Below are 13,410 nucleotides of genomic sequence, written 5' to 3'. Positions count from 1 at the left end.
GTACACAATTGTGTGTAAGTGTGTTTTTGCGTGTAATCAGATGTGTGTGTGTGTGCATAGTTGTGTGTGTGTACACATTTGTGTGTCTGTGTGTGTGTACACAGTTGTGTGTGTACACTGTGTGTGTGTATGTGTACACTGTGTGTGTGTACACAGTGTGTGTGTGTGTACACAGTGTGTGTGTGTACACAGTGTGTATGTGAGTGTGTGTGTGTATATACAGAGTGTGTGTATACACAGTGTGTGTGTGAGTACACCGTCGTGTGTGTGTACACAGTGTGTGTATGTGTGTATACACAGTGTGTGCGTGTGTGTACACCGTGTGTGTGTGTACACATTGTGTGTGTGTGTGTATACACAGTGTGTGTGTGTGTGTGTGTACACAGTGTGGGTGTGTGTGTACACAGTTATGTGTGTGTACACAGTTGTGTGTGTTTATGTATACACAGTGTGTGTGTGTGTATATATATATACTGTGTGTGTGTGCACAGCTGTGTGTGTGTGTATACACTGTGTGTGTACACTGTTGTGTGTGTGTACACTGTTGTGTGTTTGTGTCTATACTGTGTGTGTACACTGTTGTGTGTGTGTGCGTGTGTACACTGTGTGTGTGCACACTGTGTGTGTTTACACTGATATGTGTATGTGTGTTCACTGTTGTGTGTGTGTGTGTACACTGTTGTGTGTGTGTACACAGTGTGTGTGTGTACAGAGTGTGTGCATGTGTGTTTGTATACACAGTGTGTGTGTATACACAGTGTGTGTGTGTGTATACACAATGTGAGTGTGTGTACACAGTGTGTTTGTGTGTGTGTACACAGTTGTGTGTGTGTACACAGTTGTGTGTATGTGTACACAGTTGTGTTTGTGTGTGTACACAGCTTTGTTTACCTGTGTACACAATTGTGTGTGTGTGTACACAGTGTGTGTTGTGTGTGAGTACATTGTGTGTGTGTGTATACACAGTGTGTGTGTGTGCGTGTACACAGTGTGTGTTGTGTGTGTAAACTGCTGTGTGTGTGTACACAGTGTGTGTGTGTACACAGTGTGTGTGTGTGTATACGCAGTGTGTGTGTATACACAGTGTGTGTGTATACGCAGTGTTTGTGTGTACACAGTGTGTGTGTGTGTATAAACTGTTGTATGTGTGTGTGTGTACACTGTTATGAGTGTGTGTACACAGTGTGTGTGTGTACACAGTGTGTGCATGTGTGTTTGTATACACAGTGTGTGTGTATACACAGTGTGTGTGTGTACACAGTTGTGTATGTGTGTGTGTACACAGTGTGTTTGTGTGTGTGTACAATGTTGTGTGTGTGTACACAGTTGTGTGTGTACACAGTTGTGTGTATGTGTACACAGTTGTGCTTGTGTGTGTACACAGCTTTGTTTACCTGTGTACACAGTTGTGTGTGTGTGTGTGTTCACAGTTGTGTGGGTGTGGGTACAGAGTCGTGTGTGTGTGTGTGTACACAGTTGTGTGTGTGTGTACAAGGTTGTTTGTGTGTGTACACAGTTGAGTGTGTGTACACAGTTGTGTGTGTGTGTGTACACAGTTGCGTGTGAGTGTACACAGTTGTGTGTGGGTGTGTGTACACAGTTGTGTGTTTGTGTGTGTACACTGTTGAGTGTGTGTACACAGTTGTGCGTTTGTGTGTACACAGTTGTGTGTGTGTGTACACAGTTGTGTTTGTGTGTGTACACAGTTGTGTGTGTGTACACAGCTGCGTGTGTGTGTACACAGTTGTTTGTGTGTGTGCATGTATAAACAGTTTGTGTGTGTGTGTGCACAGTTGTGTGTTTGTGTGTACACAGTTGTGTGTGTGTGTCTGTGTGTGTGTACACCGAGTGTCTGTGTGTGTTTGTACACTGCTGTGTGTGTGGTTGTGTGTGTACACTGTTGTGTGTGTATAGACTGTTGTGTGTGTCTGTGTGTACACTGTTATGTTTGCGTGTGTGTGTGTACACTGTTGTGAGTGTGTGTGTCTGTTTGTGTACACTGTTTGTGTGTACACATTGTGTGTGTGTATAAACAGTGTGTGTGTACACAGTGTGTGTTGTGTGTGTTAACACTGTGTGTGTCTGTGTGTGTACACAATATGTGTTGTGTGTGTGTACACAGTGTGTATGTGTGTGTACACTGTGGGTGTGTGTACACAGTTGTGTGTGTGTGTGTTTACACAGTTGTGTATTTGTGTGTCTGTACACAGTTGTGTGTGTGTGTGTACACAGTTGTGTTTGTGTGTGTACACAGCTGTGCGTGTGTACACAGTTGTGTGTGTGTGTACACTGTGTGTGTGTGAGTACACTGTGTGTACACTGTGTGTGTGTACACAGTGTGTGTTGTGTGTGTAAGTACATTGTGTGTGTGTGTATACACAGTGCGTGTGTGTGTGTGTGTACACAGTGTGTGTTGTGTGTGTAAACTGCTGTGTGTGTGTACACAGTGTGTGTGTGTACACAGTGTGTGTGTGTATACGCAGTGTGTGTGTATACACAGTGTGTGTGTATACGCAGTTTTTGTGTATACACTGTGTGTGTGTGTGTATAAACTGTTGTGTGTGTGTGTGCACACTGTGTGCGTGTATACACAGTGTGTCTGTACACACTGTGTGTGTGTGTATACACAGTGAGTGTGTGTATACACAATGTGTGTGTTTGTGTAAGTGTGTACACAGTTGTGTGTGTGTGTACGCAGTTGTGTGTGTGTGTATACACAGTGTGTGTGTGAGTGTACACAATATGTATGTGTGTACACGGTTGTGTGGGCTTGTACACAGTTGTGTGTGTGTGTACACAATTGTGTGTGTGTGTATACACTGTGTGTGTGTGAACAATGTGAGTGTGTGTATACTGCGAGTGTGTGTATTCACAGTGTGTTTGTGTGTGTGTACACAGTGTGTGTTGTGTGTGTGTACAATGTATCTGTGTGTGTGTATACACTGTGTGTGTGTGTGTACACAGTGTGTGTTGTGTGTGGGTACACTGTTGTATGTGTTTGTGTACGCAGTGTGTTTTTGTGTACACAGTGTGTCTGTACACTGTGTGTGTGTGTGTGAGTACACTGTTGTGTGTGTGTGTACACAGTGTGTGTGTATGTATACACAGTGTGTGTGTGTGTGTACACAGTGTGTGTGTACACATTGTGTGTGTTTATACACATTGTGCGTGAGTGTGTGTACACAGTTGTGTGTGTCTGTGTACACAGTTGTGTGTGTGTATGTATACAGAGTGCGTATGTGTGTGTATACAGTGTGTGTGTGTACACAGTTGTGTGTGTGTGTATACACTGAGTGTGTACACTGTTTTCTGTGTGTACACTGTGTGTGTGTACACTGTTGTGTGTGTGTGTGTACACTGTGTGTGTGTGTATAGTGTTGTTTGTGTGTGTGTGTACACTGTGTGTGTGTGTACACTGTCTGTGTGTTTACACTGTTTTGTGTTTGTGTGTACATTGTTGTGTGTGTGTGTACACAGTGTGTGTGTGTGTGTACACACAATGTGTGTCTGTTTTTATACACAGTGTGGGTGTATACAGAGTGTGTGTGTGCGTGTGTACACTGTTGTGTCTGTGTGTGTGTACACAGTGTGTTTGTGTAAACACAATGTGTGTGTACACAGTGTGTGTGTGTATACACATTGTGTATGTGTGTGTGTATACACAGTGTGTGTGTGCATACACAATGTGTGAGTGTGTGTACAACGTGTGTTTGTGGGAGTGTACACTGTAGCATGTGTGTGTGCACACAGTTGTGTGTGTGTACACAGTTGTCTGTGCTTACACATTTGTGTGTGTACACAGTTGTGTGTATGTGTACACAGTTGTGTGTGTGCGTCTGTACACAGTGGTGTGTGTGTACACAGTTGTGTATGTGCACACAGTTGTGTGTGGGTGTGTGTACACAGTTGTTTGTGTGTGTGTACACAGTTGTGTGTGTGTACACAATTGTGTGGGTTTACACAGTTGTGTGTGTGTGTGCACAGTTGTGTGTTTGTGTGTGATTACAGAGTTGTGTGTGTATGTGTGTGTGTCTACACAGTTGTGTGTGTTCGTGTACACAGTTGTGTGTTTGGGTGTGTGTACAGAGTTGTGTGTGCACACAGTTGTGTCTGTGTGTGTCTACACAATTGTGTGTGTGTGTGTGTACACAGTTGTGTGTGTGTACATTGTTGATTGTGTGTACACAACTTTGTGTGTGTGTGTGTGTGTTCACAGTTGTGTGTGTGTGTACACAGTTGTGTGTGTTTATGTGTGTGTACACAGGTGTGTGTCTGGGTGTGTGTTTACACAGTTGTGTGTGTGAGTGTACACAGTTGGGCGTGTGTGTGTACACAGTTGTCTCTGTGTGTGTGACACAATTGTGTGTGTGTGTGCACAGTTGTCTTTGTGTACACAGTTGCGTGTGTGTGTACACAGTTGTGTGTGTGTTTGTACAGTATGTGTGTGTCTACACAGTTGTGTGTGTACAACGTTATGTGTGTGTGTACACAGTGTGTGTGTGTACACAATTGTGTGTGTGTTTGTTTTTGCGTGTAAACAGATGTGTGTGTGTGCATAGTTGTGTGTGTACACACTTGTGTGTCTGTGTGTGTGTACACAGTTGTGTGTGTACACTGTGAGTGTGAGTGTGTGTGTGTACTCCGTGTACGTGTACACAGTGTGTGTGTGTGTACACATTGTGTGTGTGTACACAGTGTGTGTGTGAGTGTGTGTGTATACACAGTGTGTGTGTATACACAGTGTGTGTGTATACACAGTGTGTGTGTGTACACAATTGTGTGTGTGTTTGTTTTTGCGTGTAAACAGATGTGTGTGTGTGCATAGTTGTGTGTGTACACACTTGTGTGTCTGTGTGTGTGTACACAGTTGTGTGTGTACACTGTGAGTGTGAGTGTGTGTGTGTACTCCGTGTGCGTGTACACAGTGTGTGTGTGTACACATTGTGTGTGTGTACACAGTGTGTGTGTGAGTGTGTGTGTATACACAGTGTGTGTGTATACACAGTGTGTGTGTATACACAGTGTGTGTGTGTGAGTACACCGTTGTGTCTGTGTCCACAGTGTGTGCATGTGTGTATACACAGTGTGTGCGTGTGTGTACACTGTATGTGTGTGTGTGTACACATTGTGTGTGTGTATACAGAGTTTGTGTGTGTGTGGACACAGTATGGTTGTGTGTGTACACAGTTATGTGTGTGTACACAGTTGTTTGTGTTTATGTATACACAATGTGTGTGTGTGTGTATACAGTGTGTGTGTGTGCACAGTTGTGTGTGTGTGTGTACACTGTGAGTGTATACACTGTTGTGTGTCTTTGTGTGTGTACACTGTGTGTGTGTTTACACTGTTGTGTGTATGTGTGTACACTGTTGTGTGTGTGTGTACACTGTTGCGTGTGTGTACAAAGTGTTTGTGTGTGTGTGTACACAGTGTGTGTGTCTTTGTATGCACAGTTGTGTGTGTGTATACACAATATGTGAGTGTGTGTGTACACTGTGTGTTTTTGTGTGTGTACACAGTTGTGTGTGTGTGTACACAGTTGTGTGTGTACACAGTTGTGTGCATGTGTAAACAGTTGTGTGTGTGTCTGTACACAGTTGTGTGTGTACACAGTTGTGTAAGGGAGTGTGTACACGGTTGTGCATGTGTACACAGTTGTGTGTATTTACACAGTTGTTTGTGTGTGTGTGTGTACACAGTTGTGTGTGTGCGTCTGTACAGAGTGGTGTGTGTGTACACAGTTGTGTATGTGCACCCAGTTGTGTGTGGGTGTGTGTACACAGTTGTTTGTGTGTACACAATTGTGTGTGTTTACAGAGTTGTGTGTGTGTGTGTGCACAGTTGTGTATTTGTGTGTGATTACAGAGTTGTGTGTGTGTACACAGTTGTGTGTGTGTGTGTACACAGTTGTGTGTGTTCGTGTACACAGTTGGGTGTTTGTGTGTGTGTACAGAGTTGTGTGTGTACACAGTTGTGTGTGTGTCTACACAATTGTGTGTGTGTGTGTACACAGTTGTGTGTGTGTACACAACGTTGTGTGTGTGTGTGTTCACAGTTGTGTGTGTGTGTGTACACAGTTGTGTGTGTGTGTGTGTACACAGTTGTGTGTGTTTATGTGTGTGTACACAGGTGTGTGTGTGTGTGTGTGTTTACACAGTTGTGTGTGTGAGTGTACACAGTTGGCCGTGTGTGTGTACACAGTTGGCTCTGTGTGTGTGACACAATTGTGTGTGTGTGTGCACAGTTGTCTTTGTGTACACAGTTTTGTGTGTGTGTGTATACACAGTTGTGTCTGTGTTTGTACAGTATGTGTGTGTCTACACAGTTGTGTGTGTGTGTACAAAGTTATGTGTGTGTGTGTGTACACAGTGTGTGTGTGCACACAATTGTGTGTGTGTTTGTTTTTGCGTGTATACAGATGTGTGTGTGTGCATAGTTGTGTGTACACACTTGTGTGTCTGTGTGTGTGTACACAGTTGAGTGTGTACACTGTGAGTGTGAGTGTGTGTGTGTGTACTCTGTGTGTGTGTACACTGTGTGTGTGTGTGTACACAGTGTGTGTGTGAGTGTGTGTGTATACACAGTGTGTGTGTATACACAGTGTGTGTGTGTGAGTACACCGTTGTGTGTGTGTCCACAGTGTGTGTTTGTGTGTATACACAGTGTGTGCGTGTGTGTACACTGTGTGTGTGTATATATATATACATTGTTTGTGTATACACAGTTTGTGTGTGTGTGGACACAGTATGGGTGTGTGTGTGTACACAGTTATGTGTGTGTACACAGATGTTTGTGTTTATGTATACACAGTGTGTGTGTATAGAGTGTGTGTGTGCGCACAGTGTGTGTGTGCACAGTTGTGTGTGTGTGCGTATACACGGAGTGTGTACACTGTAGTGTGTGTGTGTGTGTGTACACTGTGTGTGTATACACTGTTGTGTGTTTGTGTGTACACTGTGTGTGTGTTTACACTGTTGTGTGTATGTGTGTACACTGCTGTGTGTGTGTGTACACTGTTGTGTGTGTGTGTGTGTACACAGAGTTTGTGTGTGTGTGTGTACACTGTGTGTGTGTGTGTTTGTATACACAGTGTGTGTGTATACACAGTGTGTGTGTGTACACAGTTGTGTGTGTGTATACACAATGTGTGAGTGTGTGTACACTGTGTGTTTTTGTGTGTGTTCACAGTTGGGTGTGTGTACACAGTTGTGTGTGTGTATACAGTTGTGCGTGTACACATTTGTGTGTGTGTACACAGTTGAGTGTGTGTACATAGTTGTGTATGTGTGTGTACACAGTTGTGTGTGTGTTTATACAGTTGTGTTTGCGTGTGTACACAGCTGTGTTGTGTGTGTACACAGTTGTGTGTGTGTGTGTATTCACAGCTGTGTGTGTGTGTTCAAGGTTGTGTGTGGGTGGGTACACAGTTGTGTGTGTGTCTGTACACAGTGTGTTTGTGTGTGTACACAGTTGTGTATGTACACAGTTGTGTGTGCATGTGTGTACAGTTGTGTGTGTGTGTTTACACAGTTGTGTGTTTGTACACAGTTGTGTGTGTGTGTGCACAGTTGTGTGTGTGTGTACACAGTTGTGTGTGTGTGTCTGTGTCTGTATACACAGTGTGTGTGTGTGTACACAGTTGTGTGTGTGTGTGTACACAGTTGTGTGTGTGTACACAGTGTGTGTGTATGTGTGTGTACACAGTGTGTGTGTGTTTACACAGTTGTGAGTGTGTGTGTGTTTACACAGTTGTATATGTGTGTGTGTGTACACAGTTGTGCATGTGTGTGTACAGAGTTGTCTCGGTGTGCGTGAACACAATTGTGTGTGTGTGTACACAGTTGTCTGTGTATATTCAGTTTTGTGTGTGTGTACACTGTTGTGTGTGCATGTACACTGTTGTGAGTGTGTGTGTGTGTGTGTGTGTACACTGTGTGTGTGCTTACACTGTTGTGTGTGTGTGTACACTGTTGTGTGTGTGTGTGTACACTATTGTGTGTGTGTGTTTGTATACACACTGTATGTGTACACAGTGTGAGTGTGTGTATCACATTGTTTATGTGTGTGTATACACAGTGTGTTTGTGTTTGTGTGTGTGTACAAAGTTGCGTGTATGTGAGTGTACACAGTTGTGTGTGTGTATACACAATGTGTGAGTGTGTCTACACAGTGTGTTTGTGTGTTTGTACACAGTTGTGTGTGTTTGTGTGTACACAGTTGTATGTGTGTACACAGTTGTGTGTGTACACAGTTGTGTATATGTGTACACAGTTGTGTGTGTGTACACAGTTGTGTGAGGGAGTGTGTACACAGTTGTGCGTGTGTACACAGTTGTGTGTATTTACACAGTTGTTTGTGTGTGTGTGTGTACACAGTGGTGTGTGTGTACACAGTTGTGTATGTGCACACAGTTGTGTGTGGGTGTGTGTACACAGTTGTTTGTGTGTGTGTACACAGTTGTGTGTGTGTACACAATTGTGTGTGTTTACACAGTTGTGTGTGTGTGCACAGTTGTGTGTTTGTGTGTGATTACAGAGTTGTGTGTGTGTACACAGTTGTGTGTGTACACAGTTGTGTGTGTTCGTGTACACAGTTGTGTGTTTGTGTGTGTGTACAGAGTTGTGTGTGTACAAAGTTGTGTGTGTGTGTGTCTACACAATTGTGTGTGTGTGTGTGTGTGTACACAGTTGATTGTGTGTACACAACGTTGTGTGTGTGTGTGTTCACAGTTGAGTGTGTGTGTACACAGTTGTGTGTGTGTGTGTGTAAACAGTTGTGTGTGTTTATGTGTGTGTACACAGGTGTGTGTGTGTGTGTGTATACACAGTGTGTGTGTATACACAGTGTGTGTGTGTGTGAGTACACCGTTGTGTGTGTGTCCACAGTGTGTGTATGTGTGTATACACAGAGTGTGCGTGTGTGTACACTGTGAGTGTGTATATACACATTGTGTGTGTGTATACACAGTTTGTGTGTGTGTGGACACAGTATGGGTGTGTGTGTGTACACAGTTATGTGTGTGTACACAGTTGTTTGTGTTTATGTATACACAGTGTGTGTGTGTGTGTATACAGCGTGTGTGTGTGTGTGCACAGTTGTGTGTGTGTGCGTATACACTGAGTGTGTATACACTGTTGTGTGTCTGTGTGTGTGTACACTGTGTGTGTATACACTGTTGTGTGTCTGTGTGTGTGTACACTGTGTGTGTTTACACTGTTGTGTGTATGTGTGTACACTGTTGTGTGTGTGTGTGTACACTGTTGTGTGTGTGTGTACACAGAGTTTGTGTGTGTGTGTACACTGTGTGTGTGTGTGTGATTGTATACACAGTGTGTGTGTATACACAGTATGTGTGTGTACACAGTTGTGTGTGTGTATACACAATGTGTGAGTGTGTGTACACTGTGTGTTTTTGTGTGTGTACACAGTTGTGTGTGTGTACACAGTTGTGTGTGTGTACACAGTTGTGTGTGTACACAGTTGTGTGTATGTGTACACAGAGTTGTGTGCGTGTGTCTGTACACAGTTGTGTGTGTGTACACAGTTGTGTGTGGGTGTGTGTACACAGTTGTTTGTGTGTGTGTACACAGTTGTGTGTGTGTACACAATTGTGTGTGTTTACACAGTTGTGTGTGTGTGCACAGTTGTGTGTTTGTGTGTGATTACAGAGTTGTGTGTGTGTACACAGTTGTGTGTGTGTGTACACAGTTGTGTGTGTTCGTGTACACAGTTGTGTGTTTGTGTGTGTGTACAGAGTTGTGTGTGTACAAAGTTGTGTGTGTGTGTGTCTACACAATTGTGTGTGTGTGTGTGTGTGTGTACACAGTTGATTGTGTGTACACAACGTTGTGTGTGTGTGTGTTCACAGTTGAGTGTGTGTGTACACAGTTGTGTGTGTGTGTGTGTAAACAGTTGTGTGTGTTTATGTGTGTGTACACAGGTGTGTGTGTGTGTGTGTATACACAGTGTGTGTGTATACACAGTGTGTGTGTGTGTGAGTACACCGTTGTGTGTGTGTCCACAGTGTGTGTATGTGTGTATACACAGAGTGTGCGTGTGTGTACACTGTGAGTGTGTATATACACATTGTGTGTGTGTATACACAGTTTGTGTGTGTGTGGACACAGTATGGGTGTGTGTGTGTACACAGTTATGTGTGTGTACACAGTTGTTTGTGTTTATGTATACACAGTGTGTGTGTGTGTGTGTATACAGTGTGTGTGTGTGTGTGCACAGTTGTGTGTGTGTGCGTATACACGGAGTGTGTACACTGTTGTGTGTGTGTGTGTGTACACTGTGTGTGTATACACTGTTGTGTGTCTGTGTGTGTGTACACTGTGTGTGTTTACACTGTTGTGTGTATGTGTGTACACTGTTGTGTGTGTGTGTGTACACTGTTGTGTGTGTGTGTACACAGAGTTTGTGTGTGTGTGTACACTGTGTGTGTGTGTGTGTTTGTATACACAGTGTGTGTGTATACACAGTATGTGTGTGTACACAGTTGTGTGTGTGTATACACAATGTGTGAGTGTGTGTACACAGTTGTTTGTGTGTGTGTACACAGTTGAGTGTGTGTACATAGTTGTGTGTGTGTGTGTACACAGTTGTGTTTGCGTGTGTACACAGCTGTGTTGTGTGTGTACACAGTTGTGTGTGTGTGTGTATTCACAGCTGTGTGTGTGTGTTCACAGTTGTGTGTGTGTGGGTACACAGTTGTGTGTGTGTCTGTACACAGTGTGTGTGTGTGTACACAGTTGTTTGTGTACACAGTTGTGTGTGCATGTGTGTACAGTTGTGTGTGTGTGTTTACACAGTTGTGTGTTGGTACACAGTTGTGTGTGTGTGCACAGTTGTGTGTGTGTGTACACAGTTGTGTGTGTGTGTCTGTGTCTGTGTCTGTATACACAGTGTGTGTGTGTGTACACAGTTGTGTGTGTGTTTGTACACAGTTGTGTGTGTGTGCACAGTTGTGTGTGTGTGTACACAGTTGTGTGTGTGTATACACAATGTGTGAGTGTGTGTACACAGTTGTTTGTGTGTGTGTACACAGTTGAGTGTGTGTACATAGTTGTGTGTGTGTGTTTACACAGTTGTGTTTGCGTGTGTACACAGCTGTGTTGTGTGTGTACACAGTTGTGTGTGTGTGTGTATTCACAGCTGTGTGTGTGTGTTCACAGTTGTGTGTGTGTGGGTACACAGTTGTGTGTGTGTCTGTACACAGTGTGTGTGTGTGTACACAGTTGTTTGTGTACACAGTTGTGTGTGCATGTGTGTACAGTTGTGTGTGTGTGTTTACACAGTTGTGTGTTGGTACACAGTTGTGTGTGTGTGCACAGTTGTGTGTGTGTGTACACAGTTGTGTGTGTGTGTCTGTGTCTGTGTCTGTATACACAGTGTGTGTGTGTGTACACAGTTGTGTGTGTGTTTGTACACAGTTGTGTGTGTGTGCACAGTTGTGTGTGTGTGTACACAGTTGTGTGTGTGTGTTTACACAGTTGTGTGTTTGTACACAGTTGTGTGTGTGTACACATTTGTGTGTGTACACAGTTGTGTATATGTGTACACAGTTGTGTGTGTGTACACAGTTGTGTAAGGGAGTGTGTACACAGTTGTGCGTGTGTACACAGTTGTGTGTATTTACACAGTTGTTTGTGAGTGTGTACACAGTTGTGTGTGTGCGTCTGTACACAGTGGTGTGTGTGTACACAGTTGTGTATGTGCACCCAGTTGTGTGTGGGTGTGTGTACACAGTTGTTTGTGTGTGTGTACACAGTTGTGTGTGTGTACACAATTGTGTGTGTTTACACAGTTGTGTGTGTGTGTGTGTGTGCACAGTTGTGTGTTTGTGTGTGATTACAGAGTTGTGTGTGTGTACACAGTTGTGTATGTGTGTGTACACAGTTGTGTGTGTTCGTGTACACAGTTGTGTGTTTGTGTGTGTGTACAGAGTTGTGTGTGTACACAGTTGTGTGTGTGTCTACACAATTGTGTGTGTGTGTGTGTGTGTGTACACAGTTGTGTGTGTGTACACAACGTTGTGTGTGTGTGTGTTCACAGTATTGTGTGTGTGTGTACACAGTTGTGTGTGTGTGTGTGTACACAGATGTGTGTGTTTATGTGTGTGTACACAGGTGTGTGTGTGTGTGTGTGTTTACACAGTTGTGTGTGTGAGTGTACACAGTTGGCCGTGTGTGTGTACGCAGTTGGCTCTGTGTGTGTGACACAATGGTGTGTGTGTGCACAGTTGTCTTTGTGTACACAGTTTTGTGTGTGTGTGTACACAGTTGTGTCTGTGTTTGTACAGTATGTGTGTGTCTACACAGTTGTGTGTGTGTGTACAAAGTTATGTGTGTGTGTGTACACAGTGTGTGTGTGTACACAATTGTGTGTGTGTTTGTTTTTGCATGTAAACAGATGTGTGTGTGTGCATAGTTGTGTGTGTACACACTTGTGTGTCTGTGTGTGTGTACACAGTTGAATGTGTACACTGTGAGTGTGAGTGTGTGTGTGTACTCTGTGTGTGTGTACACTGTGTGTGTGTACACAGTGTGTGTGTGAGTGTGTGTGTATACACAGTGTGTGTGTATACACAGTGTGTGTGTATACACAGTGTGTGTGTGTGTGAGTACACCGTTGCGTGTGTGTCCACAGTGTGTGTATAGGTGTATACACAGTGTGTGCGTGTGTGTACACTGTGTGTGTGTATATACACATTGTGTGTGTGTATACACAGTTTGTGTGTGTGTGGACACAGTATGGGTATGTGTGTGTACACAGTTATGTGTGTGTACACAGTTGTTTGTGTTTATGTATACACAGTGTGTGTGTGTATACAGTGTGTGTGTGTGCTCAGTTGAGTGTGTGTGCGTATACATGGAGTGTGTACACTGTTGTGTGTGTGTGTGTGTGTGTACACTGTGTGTGTATACACTGTTGTGTGTCTGTGTGTGTACACTGTGTGTGTGTTTACACTGTTGTGTGTATGTGTGTACACTGATGTGTGTGTGTACACTGTTATGTGTGTGTGTACACAGAGTTTGAGTGTGTACACTGTGTGTGTGTGTTTGTATACACAGTGTGTGTGTATACACAGTGTGTGTGTGTACACAGTTGTGTGTGTGTATACACAATGAGTGAGTGTGCGTACACTGTGTGTTTTTGTGTGTGTACACAGTTGTGTGTGTGTACACAGTTGTGTGTGTGTACACAGTTGGGTGTGTACACAGTTGTGTGTATGTGTACACACAGTTGTGTGTGTGTGTCTGTACACAGTTGTGTGTGTGTACACAGTTGTGTGCGGGAGTGTGTACACAGCTGTGCATGTGTACACAGTTGTGTGTATTTACACAGTTGTTTGTGTGTGTGTACAAAGTTGTGTGTGTGCGTCTGTACACAGTGGTGTGTGTGTAC

Source organism: Carcharodon carcharias, chromosome 17, assembly GCF_017639515.1.
Source record: "Carcharodon carcharias isolate sCarCar2 chromosome 17, sCarCar2.pri, whole genome shotgun sequence".
NCBI classification, from domain to species: Eukaryota; Metazoa; Chordata; class Chondrichthyes; order Lamniformes; family Lamnidae; genus Carcharodon; species Carcharodon carcharias.
Note: the sequence above shows the minus strand (reverse complement) of the source record.